Source organism: Sinocyclocheilus grahami, unplaced genomic scaffold (genome assembly GCF_001515645.1).
Source record: "Sinocyclocheilus grahami isolate Dianchi unplaced genomic scaffold, SAMN03320097.WGS_v1.1 scaffold1472.1, whole genome shotgun sequence".
Taxonomy (NCBI): Eukaryota; Metazoa; Chordata; class Actinopteri; order Cypriniformes; family Cyprinidae; genus Sinocyclocheilus; species Sinocyclocheilus grahami.
The window spans coordinates 129,327-149,277 of NW_015506651.1; the positions used below are offsets into that span (position 1 = coordinate 129,327).

Sequence of the window (19,951 nt, forward strand, 5' to 3'; positions counted from 1 at the left end):
TTTTGTATAAATTGACAATTCCAGTATGTCATTGTGTGTATGTTTAAGATATTAAAAAATGTTTTGAATTGGCTGGTCTGTATGTTCAAAAATCTGGAAATCCAACCCTGCCGTCTAAGACATGACAACAGTGACACCACTGGATGAGAGATGGCTATGAATTTATAACATATCACTTTGAAATATAATCCACAGGGCCATGTTTGTACATTAAATACATTATGTACGCCAATATAGTGTATTAATATATCCTCTAATGACACATGAGTATTAAATATGATCTTTAAATCCATAAATGTGTGGATATATTAAGGCCCATGAAAAGAAGTATGGACACTTTGCCCTGGATATTGACGTACACATTTACCATTGGTTGTGTTGATTTCTAATGGGCTTATGTAGGGGAGACTGGGGACATATTTTGCTACAGATCTACCAGCCATCTTTTTATATAAGAAACATTTATAGCTGCCTAAAGTGCCTGTGCCACTACTAGACGCAAAAAAATTAATTTAAAAAAACTTGTATCTCAAATGATGTAATTGTGTTTATACTTATTATTACAGCATAGTTTCATTTGTATGAATTATTTATCTGCCAGAAATAATGACTGAACAAAATGTATACGTTTGAGCTAAAAAAAATGTATGACTATACTGAAATAAATAAATAAATAATCTTTTAAAAAGCATAATAAACATTATTTGAAAGTAGCTGGTCACTTTTGACTTCCCATCAATAGGCTTATATTTTGAAGAAAGAAAAAAAAGTATTTAATTGATTTCATATCATAGGTACACTTTATTTTTGACAGTCTACTTTAGACATTCTACTAACTGTAAGTAACTTTGCAACTGCATGTCAATTATCAAAATTATTAGTAAACTGTCTGATTAATATCAGCAACATTTATTCTTGATGGTCCCGCAACAAATGTTCTACTAACTATGAGAAACTTAGCAAGTTGACTTATTGTACTAACCCTAACCCTACTAATACTCTAATGAGAGTTAGTAACTAACTTGTAGTTACTTATAGTTAGTAGAATGTCTAAAGTGGACTATCAAAATGAGGTCTAACAAATTGTAATTTTATAGTGGTTGTTGCATGATAAAATCAAGTGTAGGTACTGGGTTATGACAGGTGCCTATTTAAAAGTATGGCTTTTGCCAGGAGTAGCCATGGGTTGCAGGGCCTTCCTATATGCTTACATATTTAAATACACACGTCACATGATTTGTCAAGTATATGGAAACAAATGGAACAACAGAAATCCTGTTTACCTTGCTTCAACATACTTTGCCTGTGCCAAAAATCAATGTAAAATATGTTTTGAAAATATGAAAATACACAGTTACAGTTGATTTAGTCAAGTTAGTTTTGCATCGAATACAATGCGATTTTTGTGAACTCTTTTTTCAGAGCTGGCAGCAACAGCTTTTTATACATTTTTTACATGAAATCACCCACATGCCAACAAACTAATGAGAATAGGCAACAAACATATACATATATATATATATATATATATATATATATATATAACCAAAATTCAAAAAATACATCCAAAACAAAAAATTAAAGCATAATATAACATGCGGTAAATCTTACCATCTAAATCACTATAGTAATTAAAGAAAAGGGCGAATATCAAAATCTTCATTGAGGCCATTAGGAGATAAAGTATTCAAAGTATAAATCCAATATGCTTCACGTTTTAAAAGTAGATTGTGAATATCACCCCCTCTTCGAGGTAACTTAACTGCTCCGATGCCAATATATTGTAAAATGTTGTGCTACTGGACTTCTAGGCTCATGGTGCCTAATTGCACATCTATGTTCAGCAATACGAGTTTTAAGTCGTCTGCTTGTTTTCCCCATGTAGCCCAGTCCACAAGGACAACGCAACATATAAATAACGTTGGCTGTTTTAAAAGAAATCGTTCCTCGGCTCTTAAACGTTTTACCAGAAAAGGGATGATTAAAAGTTTGCATTTTATACGTAAAATTACATTGTTGACAGCTACCACACTTGAAATTACCAAAATGTATATGACGCAAGAAATGTGTTGGTTGTGGAACCGACAGATCTGCCCTAACCAGCATGTTGCGCAAATTGGGAGGTCTCTTATAGACCACCCTAGGTGATTTATCAAAAATTGATTGCAACTTGGGATCGCTCTCAACAATGTGCCAATATTTCTGAATAATACCATCGATGTTTTTTGCCGAAGGGGAATAACGAATAAAACAATGAACACGCTGCTCTTTACATTTAGATCTCTTAACTAGACAATCTTGTTGGGAAACACTGCTGAAACGTACGGCGGCAGCTTGGATCCACTCCTCTTTGTACACTCTCTGCCTGAACCTGTCTGCCAAGATCTCAGCTTCCTGTTGATCGTCCTCATCTCTGCTACAGATTCTGCAAATCCGACTAAATTTGGAAATAGGAAGAGAACGTTTCAAAGGAACAGGGTGATATGGTGATCCATGTAAGAGCGTATTACGATCGGTAGGTTTATGATACAGGCTAGTTACAAGTCCATTTTACGTCAGAATCACATTAGCATCTAAGAAATGTATTTGATCTAGCTGAGCATCCATAGTGAATGACAAAGCATCACTGCTTGCATTCTTGAAACTCTTCAAGCTGAGATTCTGTGCCACTCCAAATGAAAAAGATGACATCTATGTAACGTTTCCACAAGACAATATATTTAATAAATGGATTAAATGCTTGATTGAATACAAACTGTTCTTCAAACAGCCCACAAAATAGGGATGCAAAAACTTTAGATCACATACTAACTCCAGAAATCTGCAAAAAGAAATCAGATTAAAAATAATAAAAAATAGTTATGAGTAAGCACAAGTTTCATGAGATCAGTTAAATAAGCAGTATTAGGAACCTAATAACAAAGATGGAAATACAATTTTTAAATATATATGAATTATGTTTCCATCTTTGATGCCAGAGTTTTGGAAGTGCCTTTTTCTGTTCTAAAGAAGGGGGTGTCCCAATACATTTGTCCATATGTATGTACAAGTCATTGGTGTTTGGTGATGAGTTTCTGGCTCAAGGTCTGCATTTAAAGTCACACCAGATATGTTCAGGACTTGGCTTTCTGTTCTTCCACAATGACTGAATCAATCTTTTTTTCTTCTTTTTTTTAACCTTGCCTTATACACAGAGGCATTGTCGTGTTAGAATAGAAAAGGGTCCTGTTCAAACTATTGCTATAAAATTAGAAGCACACAATTCCCTAGAATAGCAGTATATGTTTTTTTTTACTAAAAATGAGAAATTACTAAAGTAGTCAAACCCGTTCATTAGAAGTATAAAGTATATTGCCAATATATAGAAGTATGTTGTCTATACTTTTGGCAATATAGTGTACAAGCCAGCCTAGCTATTCAAAATTGTTGTCTGCAATTTTATAATATTGACCTATTACTTTTGCTATTGCCTTTGACCATTAGGTATCAGTAACATAATTCATTCATAACCTTTTTTATAGACACAGACTTTCTGTACCACACTATTCTGCTGATATGGAATGAGTTTGACTACTTAATCAGTTATATTAATAGAAATGCTTCACTGGGGCAAACAAAACAATCCTAATAATAAATAATAAATAGGATACCCCATTGCAGCATTTCCAGCAGTATCCAACATTTCTCAATCATGATCTTACTCAGCTAAATGTGACTATTAGCTTAATAGCTGTATTCCTTGTTTGCTAGCTACCTATGCACATACAGCATACAATGTTACAAATGTTCTACATTATGAACCTTAAACCTCTAGCTTCATACTGTCACGAATCCGGTCTATGAACTTCTGTTCACTCTCCACCAGAGGTCACCCGCTCACTGCATGAACTCTCACACTACACAGACTGTTACACTATACCCTGGACTACATTTCCCTTCATCCATTGCACTGATTGCACACAGCTGTAACCAATCACACGCTCACCTGAAAGCTATTACACACACTATATAACATCCAACCAGATCCTGCTCAAGTTGCCGAGTATTGTCTGTGTTTATTACTCTCCTAGTGATAGCACTTTACAGAGCCAGTTCCAGTGTCCATAGTATAGTATAGTATAGTATAGTATAGTATAGTATAGTATAGTATAGTATAGTATAGTATAGTATAGTCTCGTATAGTATAGTCTCGCCTTGCCTGTTTTCCTGTGTTCGAATTCTTGCCTGTGTTTTCGGATTACCCTTTTTGTCTTGCTGTTTCGGACTCTGTTTGCCCCTGCCTGGATTATTGCTATGTACCTGGATTGTCTCTCTTTGCCTTGCCCTGTTGGATATTGTTCACCATTTCCCTTCATCCATTGCACTGATTGCACACAGCTGTAACCAATCACACGCTCACCTGAAAGCTATTACACACACTATATAACATCCAACCAGATCCTGCTCAAGTTGCCGAGTATTGTCTGTGTTTATTACTCTCCTAGTGATAGCACTTTACAGAGCCAGTTCCAGTGTCCATAGTATAGTATAGTATAGTATAGTCTCGCCTTGCCTGTTTTCCTGTGTTCGAATTCTTGCCTGTGTTTTCGGATTACCCTTTTTGTCTTGCTGTTTCTGACTCTGTTTGCCCCTGCCTGGATTATTGCTATGTACCTGGATTGTCTCTCTTTGCCTTGCCCTGTTGGATATTGTTCACCGTCAATCGACTCACACTTGTTTACTGGACTGCTCTTGTGTTTTGCCCATACCATACCTGTTCGCTGGTGTTTCGACCCTGCCTGTGTTTGTGACCACGTCTTTTAATAAAAGCTTTGCAAATGGATCCACACGTCTCACGTCTCGTTCGCTCCATAACACATACACTGTAGATAACTGTGACCCTGCCTGTGGAAACTAAAGTATTTTTTTATTATACAGTGGATGAGCAATTCACTCCTTGATTTGCTTAATAAAAGGCTCCTTTGAGATCGTTTTGACAGACATGTTTGTGTATTATTTTCAATGTGTTTATTGCTAAGTTTAGTGTGGCACACAGTGGCAAAATAAATAATAATTTGCGTGCAGTGTATCTGGTTGCCACGACAACCTCACACGCTTCCTGCTGCTGCTCTATGTAATCATATTGTGAATTTGTAGATTTTCTATAGCAAAACTAAAATGTGTTTAAAAGTGCGACTGACCAAATCATCCGGCTCAGTTTGCCCCGCTCGAACTCGAAGACATCTCTGATTTGACAGTTCCACTATGCCAGGGGTGGCGAACATCGGTCCTGGAGAGCCGCAGCCCTGCAGAGTTTTGCTTCAACCCTAATCAAACACGCCTGAACAAGCTAATCAAGGTCTAAACAGTTACTAGGAAGCTACAGGCATGTGAGTTTTAATTAGGGTTGGAGCTGAACTCTGCAGGGCTGCGGCTCTCCAGGACCGGAGTTCGCCACCCCTGCACTATGCAATCTCACTCAGTGACTCTAGGCTACGTAGGATGGGATGAAATCCATATGTATGTACAAGTTATTGGTGTTTGGCGATGAGTTGTTAATTTTTGTTGTGAGCATATTAACACGCTTTAACAGGATGTTCTCAATTTCCTCTTTGGTGAACATATCTGCATGTCCCTCATCTGCAGATAGCTTCACGTTACAGCTTTCATCTCAGACTTATTTCCGGACAGTTTCCAAATGCACATCCAAATGCAAATATAAGTAAGATAATAACATAAGACCCGTTTCCAACAGGTGGCCTTTTGCTATCTCTGTCTTTCTCTTCTTAAATGTGGTGTCTGGCCAAGATTTAAAGCACTATCCGAGGGAACTGTGAATGGTAGATTAGGTTTGTTACTCAGCTAGAGTCTGCAAGCAATCATTCTCCTTTCCCTTTTCTCTCATAGACAGCTAATCAGCACCTTCAATTACCCAAATAAATGAATCTGTTCCCTCTCCAGCCAGCATGAATTAAAGTTCACCATCCCGTCTCAGCGAAATAAAGACCGCTCTAATTAGCTTCTGCACTCCATTTTAATTGTCATACATGACACTGACCATGAAGATTCTGGTCTATCTGTTTATCCGAATCGTGTGATGCAGCGTGACAGTTTCAGCGGAAAGTCAGCATCATACGTCTAAATGTGCTCATTTTATTTATTTATTTATTTATTCATTCTTTCCACGTAATGATACAGTAATAAATAAGCATGTTATTGGAGTTCATTTGTTAGTAGTCTGCCACTGTGGGAGTGTCACTGAAATGGGAACAAATGCACTACATCAAATTCAGGGATTGTATGGTGCAATCTCTCTCCCCTGATGCAATGCGAAAATCGAACTCCTGCCACAATTGGGGATTAGCCAAGGCCAAGAGAAAATAATGATAATAATTAGAATTATTGATCTCTTGTACCATGTGTGCAAACGGAGTAAACCAAGGTGTCTGCTGCTCATTCTCCTTCCTCCAGTGAGAGTTTGGAGATTTGGTGGGTTAGATAATGTACTACTTTAAGCATTAGATGCCACACTCAACTATATTTGATAAACACTCACAAGGAGAAAGAGAGAGGAGGAAAAAGTCAAGTCACCTTTATTTTTTTAGTGCTTTATGCAATAGAGTTTGTTTCAAATCATTTCACAGTAATAAACAGAATAGAATCAGAATCAATGATGTATGCATTAAAATAGGCAAATCCTAATTCCAGTGTAAAGCAGCTGTAGCAACACAATAAGTGTAATTATTCAATGCAAGGCAGTATATTGACCTAGCCAGACTTTCGACTATTGGCATACATACATACATACATACATTACATATATATATATATATATATATATATATATATATATATATATATATATATATATAGTGTAAATGGATGTATGTTTGTGTGTGGGGGGGATTGCATCATAAATCATTCAAACCATTTTACTGATAATAAGCAGCGAACATTGCAGTTCTAATATTGAATTCTCCAGATATTCACACAAAAGCACTGCATGCATATCAAGCCCGAAACAATAAGCTGATTAATAACAGTGGTGTAGTAGTTTTGTCAGGCCAGCATAACGAGTGTTTTAAGTTAACTTTCGTGTGACACATTGCTCCAGTAACAACATAATTTCACAAACGGGAGTGAGGAATGAGTTTGGGGGTTTTAAGCCTGGGAAGAGATTCACAGTAAAGGACATTGTAATGTGGTGTTTTGGGTTGTGTTTCATGTTCATGTTTTCATGTCTTTTATTTTGGAGTTTAGTCATGGTCCCTGTTTGTGTCATGCTTCCCTTGCCCTCATGTTTTCATGCCATTGGTTCCCCTGTTCATTGTGTCATGTTCTGATTGGTTGTCTTAGGTCATGTGTCTTGTTTCCCATAGGTTTGTTCTTGTCATGTGATCCTCTTGTCTGCTATAAGTAGCCCTCATGTTGCCATTGTCTTTCGTCGTGTATTGAATGTATTTAACCCGCTGTTGGTGAGCCTAGTCTGTTTATGTCAAGTCTGCTCATGCTATGTCTGTTCAAGTCAAGTCAAGTCTGTTCATGCCTAGTCAAGTCAAGTCAAGTCAAGTCTGTGTCTCGGATTATTGTTTGGATGTTTGGATCACTCTGTAAATAAACTGCACTTGGGTTCTCACTACGCTCACCTTCAGTGGATGATTCGTTACAGACATGTTCAATCCGGGTGTGCCTCACACGTCCTAAGAAGTGAAGCTGTGGGCTCTTTGATCGCCCCCTGGTGGCTGGCTGCAGTACAGGTCATACACCCCGCCCTCTCCATGTAAACGAATGAGACTTGAGTCAAAATAAAACAATACATTACGTTTCCAATACAATTTTCCGAAAGATGGTTTTGGTCATTTAAGGTAGTTGTTATCACACTGATATATGTTCAATTGTTCGTTTTTGTGATAAGTTTGATTTTAGCTAGTAATTTGATGCTATAAAAACGGGGTGTCTCGTTATGGTTGTTTGGGTCTGCGGGAGTTTGGGCGGGAGTTTGGTACCGCGGCTCCACCTCACGATACTACTGTGCAGACTCTGGCTCCCAAACAAATCTCTACTGCGCAGACTCGGGCTCCAAATGACGTAATTTACTCAAGATGGCAGCGGCCATACTGAGATACTTTGGCTTCACTTTTCTATAATGGAAGGAATAGGAGAAGCGTCATCCATCTTTTTTTTTTACAGTATATGGTTCAATCAGTCAGTTATGAAGAGACTCTTTGACACACAGCAAATGCCCGTCTACCTCTGTCTCTTTCTTTGTCGCCAGCTTGGAGTTACTGAAATTTGAATGTCACAGTGCTACAAACTGAAAAATTGAGTCCTGTCTGTATAAGTGTGGTTTGGTTCAATAGACTGAAAAATCAGCTGATCAAACAAGTGAATGAATGGATGGATGAAGGAATAGTTGAATGACATCAAATAGAAACAAATGAGTGAACGAATGGATCAAAGCTTTAATAAAAACAAAATTCATTAATAAAGCAATAAGCCCCAACGCGAAGCGGAGTGCCTAAAACCCCTTTAGCTGTTATAAATTCACTGTAAACCATGGCTTCACGGGGATTATTGCTTTTATAATACGGTTATTCCATATACGTAGTTAGGTTTCAAAAAATAAAACAGCGCAAATAAAGCGTAATGATATTAATAAAAACAGTATTCTTCCACCAAACAATGTAGTTCATTAGAAACAGTTGTGGTTGCAACAAAGTGGTTGCCAAGCAACACACAAAGTAAACAATGTGTATGTTTGTAGAGTAATTTACAACAGCTTCGAACGTGGCTCAACCAATCAGAATCAAGGACTGGAATTATCCATTTTATAATTGTATCACTGATTTATAATAGAGAACTGGATTGCTCATGACGTAATGAAAGTGAAGCCGCCGCGCCGCCATATTGGTATTCCCCACTATTCTAATACATTCCATTGAATTAATAGGAAATCGTACGAATTTAATGAGAAACAATCACCTAACAAGTCAGCGTTTTTAAATCTAAGGTATCCCTGTACATGATGCAATGCAATGCAATGCTAGGCATAAACAAAAAATTTTTTTTATGTCGGGAATTTCCCCTGCTTATTAAAAAGTTGCGTTAATTATAGTAGTGAACATCAGATGGACATGATAAACATCAGATGGACATAACCTCAATATATATAACAAATGACAAAGTTGTAGCGGCTGGACCAATCAAACACACAATGTATATTAAATATATTATATAGTATCAAACTTAGTCGATTTAATTGATGCATTAAGTATCAGTTACACCTTGTTACAAGGTGTGTTTGAACTAAGAATCTGACGTTTTCCCTCAGGTTTTAGATCTGCTGAATATGCAAAGTGTTCCATAAAATTCATTCTTTATGCCTCTTTCTGTGCTGAGTTAAACTTTAACCCTTTCCTATACCAACTGTATGTGTGTGTGTGCGTGTGTGTGTGTGTGTGTATGTTAGACCAGTTTACGTGTGTATGTAGGATGTTAGACCAGTTTATGTGTTTATGTAGTATGTTAGACTAGGTTAAGTGTTTATGTAGTTAATAAAACTTTACTTGTATCACACTTGACGTGTTCATTGTTTGCTCATAACCGGAGTCACTAATCATGCAGATTTACGTTACAAGCTTGGTAGAATTGTACAGTAAGAAAGTTATTTCCCTTAACCAGGAAATTAACGTTCTTAGAATTGACAAGACAGTTGACCCTGAGTGGTCAGCTAAATATCTACAGCGGATCTAAAATATGAATGGTTAATTATAACTAGTTATGGTTAATTATTCATATTTCCTGTTGTGAGCTAAATTCGCTACAAAGTGCTCATTCTGAAATCTGAAGATTTATGCTTTGTATAAGAGTTACACATATACCTTCATTCGCCTTGTAGTTATTCATTGTTTATGTAAGTTTGCTATATTGTTTTTATTAGTACAGTAGGCTTGCTGCAAATGTTTCAACAATGATTTCGTTAACAGCATTCGTTTTGACGCAGGTAATGATTTAAACGGTGGTTAAATTAATTATTATTTAGCAAATACATAACATTTTACATGGAAACGGAAATGCTAGTAAACATATTTGCGCGGTCTTGGAGAGTCTGAAATAGATGTCGCTCAATCAGGACATTAAAAATATACACCTCATAATTCATATTCAGAGAAATAACTGAGAATAACAGTGAAATAACAGACTTTTCATTTCAGTTCAACATAGAGCAATAAAGTAACAGAGGCTATTGTATTAGTTATTCATTGTATATTCAATTAAATTTCTGATACTAATATGTTCATGTTTAATAATTCCTGAATAATTACGTATATAAAGAACTTGGCTATATTTTGTGTTGGATCAGTTACCTGAGTCGGCAGTGCGCAGCAGACACACCCACCTATCGCTTATCCTGCCCCAAAAGACCATAAACATTGCCGATAACATCTGAAGTAAAAATGAATTTACATACACCTAACATAAAAACTAATCCCGTGTGACTGATTCGCTTCAAATCGGGTGATTTTAGGTCAGTGTTTTAGCTGTGACTCAATGGTGCTCTCTGCGGTAGGGAATAGTAAGATGGCGGATCAAACACTTACGGTTTAGAATGCAATAAGCGATCCAGTCATTATATATAGATCAGTGAATTGTGTGTGTATATATATATATATATATATATATATATATATACTGTTAAATAGTTTTACATGGACAGTAAAAATGGATCCTGTGTTTATATTTTGGGGATGTGTCCTCTTGCTATATTTGGTGGTATTAAAAAACAAACAAACATCAAAATTTAAATGTTGTAATGTTTTTTATAATGCTCTAAACAAGTCTATCTTTAGCATTTTATTAATGTTGAGATGTCATTCATGCACAAACATAGTTGGATGAATTATACCCTGAAGTTTAGGATTTAGGTTTAGAGGTTTGTTCAGATCTCAAACTCACTGTGTTAGGGAAAAAAAGAAAGAAAAAAAAAATTATATAAAAATAACAATCTAGTATCTTAGCAAGCAATAAATGGAATGAATGAAAGACAAAAGAAACAAACGAGTGATTGTCAAGGCTTAATTGCTATTCGTCTGCCATTTTAGAGGAGCATTTCTTTCACATCTTTTTCCCTGCTCAAATTAATGTGGTTGAGGAAATCCATGCCAACCGAACGCATCTGACCTTTCTCTGATGAGCTAGCTGCGGTAGCCCACTGTTTTCCGGCGCTTCCGACGAGGCGAGAGGAACGCACACTGATCCATAATTTAGAGAGCAGGCCAAAATCAGATGAGAGCGACTGCTTTCAAGACAGACAAACAAGAGTTCGCTGAACCGCAGGAAGGAAAACCACACCAAATGCCAGGCACTGTCTCAAAAGCTCAGAGCCTCATCCAGCTCTGAGAGGCCCAGAGCTGGAGGCATTGCCTTGCTTTCACAACAACACCATGAGGTCACAGAGTTTTGAAGCTAAAAGACACTCACTCATATCTGGAGGACACTACTCAGATATCGGACAGCAGACCTCTTCACCCTGTCTGCCTTTATCTGTCTCAGATATGAAGAACAGTCGCTTGCCTTTGGTGTTTGTAATACTAGGCATTCGCCTCTCGCATCCCAAGTGACTTTGCTGACGATATCAAGAGGTATGGTGGTAAAATCGCTTGTTTGAATTCAACTCCAGCCGAGCATACATTTACTCGGCAGGAGCTGATCTACTGCTTTCCAAGCATGCGATGCTTGGTTAACCCTGTATTCGCTTCAGGCTCCGAAGGACGGCAGCCTGAAGCCGTTTCATTCCCAGGAGTGTCTACACACCTGATTGCTTCACCTTCTCTATCCCAAGTATCCATTCTGTCAAAGCATCTCAGCTGAAGTCTTTAGCCTCGCTAATTAGCCACCAATTGTCGCACTTGATGAATAAACTGTAGCCAACGGTTTCTTCCCCACATCATGGCTAATCAAATGTGAGTGACCTTTACTTGATTATCTGAGTCCAGCGCCCTGTGTAAAGAGAGAGAGAGGTAGCTGTTATTCACAGATTCAAGGAGTGTTCACCCAGTACGCTCAAGAATAAATGGGAAAAGTTGTTACAATTTCTGATTTGGTTTACCTTGTGTAATTATACTTTCCATACAGCAGAGGTAAATGGTAACTAAGAAACTGTTTGGTCTTCAAAGTATTGTATCTTGTGCTCCACAGAATGAAATATTTTTTTGTTGTTGTTTTTTTTTTATTTTTATTTTGTTTATTTGTTTGTTTTTTAATGTGTACTTGTTTTTTTACTTTATTTAATATGTACTTATACAATGTACTTACATAAGAAAGTACTGGTAATATTAGGGTTAAGTTTAGGTTTAGGTGCAGATTAAGGGTTAGTACCTATTTATTATCCAGTTATTGTAGTTACTATTATAAATAATATGTGACCCTGGACCACAAAACCAGTCGCTGGGGTATATTTGTAGCAATAGCCAAAAATACATTGTATGGATCAAAATTATTGATTTTTGTATGCCAAAAATCATTAGAGATATTAAGTAAAGATCATGTTCCATGAAGATATTTTGTAAATTTCCTACCGTAAATATATCAAACCTTTTTCTTTTCTTTTTTTTTGCACCCTCAGATTCCAGATTTTCAAATAGTTGTATCTCGGCCAAATATTGTCCTATCCATACATCAATGGAAAGCTTATTTATTCAGCTTTCAGATGATGCATAAATCTCAGTTTTGAAAAATTGACCCTTTTGACTGGTTTTGTGGTCCAGGGTCACATATGTAGTATGTTACTATTATAAGTAGTATGTATATACGTACGTTACTAGCATAAATAGTACGTATATACACATATATGTATATAAGTAGAATGTAAATATGTACTGGCAGAGAGAGAGATTTTTTGTTGTTATTGTTGTTTGTTTTTTCCCAATATGTGACAATTTGTCTGTACATCCCAAATTCAAATGCACTGAAAAAAAATTATATATTTTTTTTTTAAGGTAAGTGGTTGCAAACAATTTATTTTAGCTACATGAATAAATAATACTACATTTGTTTATTTAAATGTTCCTAAAATATATTGATTGCAACCTTAAAAAAAATTTAGTAAACTGAATGAATCTTTTTTTTTTTTTTTTTTTTCAGTGTCTAATACATCTAATACATCTAATGCATTTACTGTAAATTTCAGTAATACTTTATATTTGTTTATACATCATGGTAGTACGTAATGTATTAGCTTTAATTTATGCTAAAAAAAAAATTATAATGAAAAAATAATAATTTTATTATAGTATCAAGCGCACGACCACACCAGTTGCACCCCCTAAGGACGGCCCTGGTCTGGGGCATGAATATTAATTAAAGTTAGGTAATGTTCATGACTGATTTGCCGATTTTTCTTTTTTCTCAAAAGGTCCAGCCAAAAATTCTTATTTTTTTATTAAATAGAAAATAGAATTTCTAGAAAATAGAATTAATATACAAAGACATGACCTGGGCAGGTCTTGATCATTTTCATGAGACAGAAATGTCCAACACGTCATTTATTCAAGCGCTATAGCTTTATCTGCAGCAGTTAATATTTTCTGTGGATGTTGCTACAGTAGGTTCAATTCTTGAGCTTGTTTGCTGGTGCTGTTTCTCACACTGATGGGACATAAAGGATCCTCACTCCTGTATCTGTGTTGCTATCTTAATAACCTTACCCTGTCCATTCTCCCAGCACTTATTACTCCCAACCGCGGACATCGCTGATCTGATGAGAATAAGCACTTAACCATCATCTTTGTGCTAGTATGTGTAGATGTTGTCCTATTGCTGTCTTTATCTATGTCATAAATCACAAGTTATTACTAATATATAGCAGGTTAGAAGAATATATAGTAGTAGTATAGTAGTCTTTCTTCTATATATATATATATATATATATATATATATATATTATAACTTTTGTGAAAATAAAATGTCAAAATGTGGATGAAATAATGCTCCATTGTCATTCAGTGTAAGAAATATTTATGTAAAATGAAACAATATACTTATTCTGACAAAAAGTGATCGTTCTAAATTGTATTATATTTTCGAATTACAGTCAAACCAGCATTCTTCAGCATTTCACACATTATCAGAGTTTATACACTATAGTTTAGAAAATGGTAATAAAACATGACAAGAACTCAAGATTAATACGAATATGCTAAGTTTGTGTCCCGGGAACATTAGTTCACTACATATATGTGGAAGGAACCAGAATGACAAAAGGTGAACAAATATTTTCATTCTAATTAATTAATTAATTAAATTATTAATTAATTAAATTATTTATTTGTTTGTTTGTTTGTGTGTGTGTGTGTGCGCGCGTTTTTTTGACAAATGAGGACATAAATTTGTATAATGACAAAGGTATGCTGTGTGTGTTTGTTTGTTTGTTTGTTTTGCCAGCTATTTAAAGAAGCTCTCAAAATGGCATAACTGAATTTTTCACAGACTATATGATGCTGGCTGAGTGTCTCTTCTCATTGTTTCATCAGAGGTCTGCTTTGCTTCCATGTTCTTCTAGCATGACAGACCTGATGCTTTGCCTCTTTCTGGGAGGCATCAGAGCTTCAGTGTGATATAAATACCCCATTTGCAGCTTTATGAGGAGCCTGTCTCTACCTGTATCTACAAAGGCAGAAACTATTCTCATTCAGCATCAGGTGCTTTCAGTTCACCATGAATCAGAATCTGGCTCAGGCGGCTACACAAGGGTTCAAATGTCCTTAAAAAGCTGAAGCAGGAACTGTTATCTGTGGCGGGAACTCTGTTATCTCCTCACGATGCCTGATGCTGAGAGAAGCCCTCCTCTGGAGCCACCAGAGCATGTTCGTCTGAGACGTGTATCAGTGTGTAAACGCACACTAACACTTCCACTTACTGCTACCTTGTTTAATAAACTTGTCGCAGAGGACAGGTCTGAAAAAACACAAACGCTCTGAATTTGTTTTTCTTATTCCTATTCATTCTTCCTCTCTTCAGCCTATTGTTGTTAAGCATAATGTTTGTGCGTAGGAACAGAAGTGTGGGTGTCTCCGCAAGGGCCGTCGAGTTGTGAGAGCTCTCTTTGCATCTTAATGTCCTTGCTTTCACTAAATGACCGGAGAGAGCAGCACAGCGGTGCAACTGAAACAAAAAGCAGCATTTTGTATTGTACGGAAGTTTGTCCTCGTTCCAGCTGTGCATTGAGAATTATGGCTCATTGGCTCCCCCTGCTGAATGGATAGAGATGTACAGGCAGAGTAGTTGCTTTTTGATACAGCTCTTCAAAGCTAAATACATTGCTCAGGTCTTTGCATTGTTTCCTTTTCCTTTTATTTTTATTTGTATCCATAAGTTGAATCACATAAGTTAGGGATAATGTCCAATTAACTGGTCATTATTACAAAAAATAAATAAAATAAATAATAATAATAATAATAATAATAATAAAAAAAAAATGGTAACACTTTATTTTAAGGTGTCCGTGTTACACGTTACATGTACTTACTATTATAATAGCAATACATTATGTATAATTACATGCAAGTAACGCTAAGCCAAACCTTAATCCTAACCCTAACCATATAGTAAGTGCGTGTAGTTAATTAATATTACTCAGTACGTAATTTAACTAACACTTACACTATAATTAAACAAGGACACCTTAAAATAAAGTGTAACCAAACAAATAAAATGATTAATTCATTCATTAATTCATTCATTGATTCATTTAAGGGGCTTAACCAAATAATTATTAAAATAGAAATATTGAATTATTATTATTATTATTATTATTATTATTATTAATTGTAATGGATTAAAGTATAATTAAAATATTGAGTTATCATGCATAAAACTCATTTATATTATATTAACATTCAAATTAAGCAAATTAATTACATCCATAATTAAAATAGTAATTAAACATTAATTAATCAGACAATAAATAAAAGTGGGTGTCCACATCTTTTTGTGTATGTATTTTACATTATATTTTAATATATGTTTAATGATTGATTTGACTGATTGATTGATTGATTGATTGTCATTTTAATATTAATAATACAAATAATATTGAATACAATTAAGGTGCAAAAAAAAAAGAATAATTAAAATGGGTTGTTCATATTCTTTTGGCCACATTTGTATTTTATTGCATTTTAACTTACTACATTTGAATATTTCAAAGCATATCTCAAAGTATCAGTTTGTGATATATTTAAAAAAAAAAAAAAAAAATTTTACTTCTAACAACATTCAGTGTGTAATATTAATTTTGAACGACAAGCCAAACCTTAATTTTCAACAGGATTTTCAGTGTCTGACTGTGTGAATGATCCTCTTTGACAGAGTGCATGATGGGAAGGAGACAGTGAGAAATTACACATCATCAGAGCAATGTTTGCCAGGAGAAATGTGTTTGCCGTTCAAGCAAGGCATATTTTAGGAATGCTGAGGCATATCAAAAGTGCCAGCACTCTCTCAGTTTAACGCACGGAACCACACTTGCTGATTCGAACTTGCGGTTTTTGTAATTACATCTCCAAAAATACCTCCTCAACCCATTACATCACAGAAGGAGGTGAGAAATGAGATTCTATATTTATCTTATTGGTTTTATCTTTTAATTACACATTTGATCACAATTGTGAGACTAATCTACGCGATTTCCATTTGGATCATTCGAATCATTGGACCATTTCCGAGCGAGTTGTAAAGCCCATAGAAATGCACGTATTCGACATTTTTTCTGAGGGACTGAAATGCATACTGAGGAGAAGGAGAAAGAACAACCTTCACATCAAAGCAAAGAGGATATTGCTGGGAGCCGATGCGCTGAGCTCCAAGCACACGAGAAATATCTGATAATCACTATCTCTTAAAGCAAGTGAACTTCAGCCAACTTCAGAAAGCAGAAATCGGTGCAATTACACATCCCATGAGCCATGCTTCCCACACAATGTGCTTTTGAAAACAAAAGGTTAGCTCTTTCTGTATTTATCTGAAGTTCCATCTCAAGATTCAGCTTAGGAGAGTGAGATGCTATGCCATTTCATTTTGTCGTGCGTCAGCCCGCAAGAACAGTCTTTCAGCGACAGCAAAGGGCCATGATTCAACAAGACAAGAAAATGAGAGAGTTTGTTTATACAGCATATGTTTCCATAATTTATTATATCACTCTATACTGTAGTTACTCATCCAATGCAACAGATAGAACAACTTTACAAAGTCCACACAGTTCTAGGTTTCTTCTTCTTCTTTCCTTTTCTGAAATTTTATGAGATGTTTCTTGATATGTTCAATGGTCATGGCTGAAAAAAAGTATGTGATGTATTTGCTTTCAAGAAAGGGTCATAGTTTTTCTGGTTAGAATGGGCAGTTGTAACTATACCATATGGCAGGAGAAAACATTCTTCTCTATTTTGTCTATTCAAAATGCATTTATTTTTATCAAATGAATGTGCAAGGAACATATATTACTATGTTATGTAAAATACATCTGGAAAAAAAAGGCTTCAAACAAGAAAAAATATTCTCTAACGGGGTAAGAAAAACAATATTGTTTTTCCTTTGAATTAAGTTAAGCAGGCAGATTTATTTATAATTAATTTCGATTGATCTATTTATTTATTCATTTGTTCATTTATTCAGAAAAAAAAAACATACAAACATAATCAGGAGCATCATGCACTCGTTATTTCTGAGGGAGCATGAGAGAGTAGGGAGGGGGTTAGTGGCTCTTCCGTCATGCATGTCATGTGATGCACAGCAGCCACGATAGCACTATGTATAACTGATATAGGCTCAGTGGCGGAGCCAGGATGTTTTTATAGGGGTGGCCAGGAAGGGGCCAGCAGCCAGTTTTGGGTGGCACAGAAATCTTCATTATTTCAATATAAAAATGTGTTTGCCTATGATGTACTGGACTGTTTTAGTGCCTAAAAAACAACTGAGTACAATTCTACTTCTACTTAGTTCTACTTAATGATAATTTAGATATTTGTGAATTAGATCAAGTAATACTGAGTGAATATGACAATTTTTGTATTATTCCTCACCTCCAGGTAGTTTAATAAAGGGGCTCAATATAGCTTTATTGCTCATTCAGCTTCTCAAAACTCCCAAATGCTTACCCTCCAACATTGCATGCTCATGGATGAGACATGCAGATAGTGATAAAATTGTGAAAAGGCCGGAAGTCAACAGTAGACATAAATGCCAGATTATAAAATGAGTTATTCCATGGTCTGTCTGAATACTGGATTCTGATTGGCTGGCAGGTATGCAATAAAACCGTTTAATGCACAGGTAGTTCCAAGTCAGTTTAATCACCGTTCTATATTAATGCGCAGCTTTAATTGATGCACACTAACCAACACGCATCACTAATAGGCTTAAGTTTTTTTTTTTCCTTTTTATTCGAAATATTCCCAAAACGTGTTAACTATTTATAATATATAATGGGTAATGGGCAAAGTAGCCTAATAGTGTAATCTATTAATAAATATATATATATATATATATATATATTAATACGACTGACTTAGTATTTAATGTGAATTTAATAAAAACATTGTAAGTTACTAATTATAACACTTTCATTGTACAGACAGAGAGCAAAGATCGTTTACATGATCAAACAGCATTTTCATTCAGTCTAGTCAAAGTTCAAGCACCCTTTAAAAAACTCCAATTATAATCACTGAAGCTGTGTACAGTGTGAAATGAATATCTTACTTACACTCGCACATCTGCACTTTGTTGTTTCTGATGAGAGAATTCGCGCATGTATTTATTTATTCATTCATTCATTCGTTTATTTGTTTATTTAAAAGGTACTTTATCAATATAATTTTTAATTAAGTATTTGAGCTACTTTCCATATGCTTTTTATGTATTTGTACTTGTCTTTCCCATGTTCCAGACCCAGGCTTTTATCTGAGTGAAATAATTAATTAAGAGTGACATAGTAATAAACTATTTCAGTATTTTATGTAAAAATAGATATATTGTTTTAATATACAGCACTTGTTTACTATAGTAAGTATACAGCAGTGTCACTGAGCTTGAGATGAAACATTTAAAAAAGTAAATATCACTTGCAGACAGTATTCTATTGTGTATAATTTACAGTAATTAAAGTCAAATTTAAAGCAGTTTGATCAAATTTAAATGAAATGAAAATACTGTGATAGTGTGATATGTGGTGGACATGACACTGATGAAAATGTTCATAACTTTCAGAAATGTATAATAATAATAATAATAATAATGATAATAATAATAATAAACTGACAGATTCAGATTAAGACGTTTATTGTCTAAATGTCCTCAAGGTTCACAAGTAAAAGTCTACCAATGACCATGCAAATTGCTCTCCAGGACAAATAAAAGTCCCACATGCAAATTGGTGCCAGACCAATTCAGCATCTTGTAATTGCTCAAAATATAGTCTTATTTTAAGGTTCACGTCCACCTCATTCTGTTCAATGTGGTGGATCATATCCTACCTTAAAACTTATATTTGAAGTAAAATGAGAACGGCGACACCCCTTGAGCAGATTGTTGTTTCAATAGTCCAGCAGTTATTGGAATGTGAGTTCATCAGTGCTGTCTAAGGTGCAGCACAGAAAGCAGTGCTCAGTAAAAGAGCTGAAAATGTCAGCTTGTCAGAGCTGTAATTTCATCCTCTCTGCCAGCTTCCGGGCCACTTGGCATGAGCTGAATAGTTAGACTGGACCCCGCAGATACAGACCCTCACATCACAAGACCCCTCTTTCACTTTTTCAAATCGGCTGATGAACTGAGGCCTAACTGTAAGGGAAATCATGCAAACATTTGTGATTATTAATACAACCTAATGCAGTGCCATACTCTGCTTTGTTGTGTCTGGTTAACTCAGTTGTTTTCATTAAAACTTTTTTTCCATGTTCATCCTGTTACAAGCTTTATT

General features: G+C 35.4%; 1 long non-coding RNA gene across 1 annotated transcript; it reads left to right on the plus strand.

The window, feature by feature from the left end:
* The first annotated feature begins 1,908 nt into the window (after positions 1-1,908).
* LOC107570537 (uncharacterized) lies at positions 1,909-5,308 on the plus strand. The gene is made up of 3 exons (XR_001607049.1): positions 1,909-1,920; positions 3,108-3,111; positions 5,238-5,308. It is a non-coding gene; the product is annotated as an uncharacterized lncRNA (long non-coding RNA).
* Positions 5,309-19,951: the final 14,643 nt, after the last annotated feature.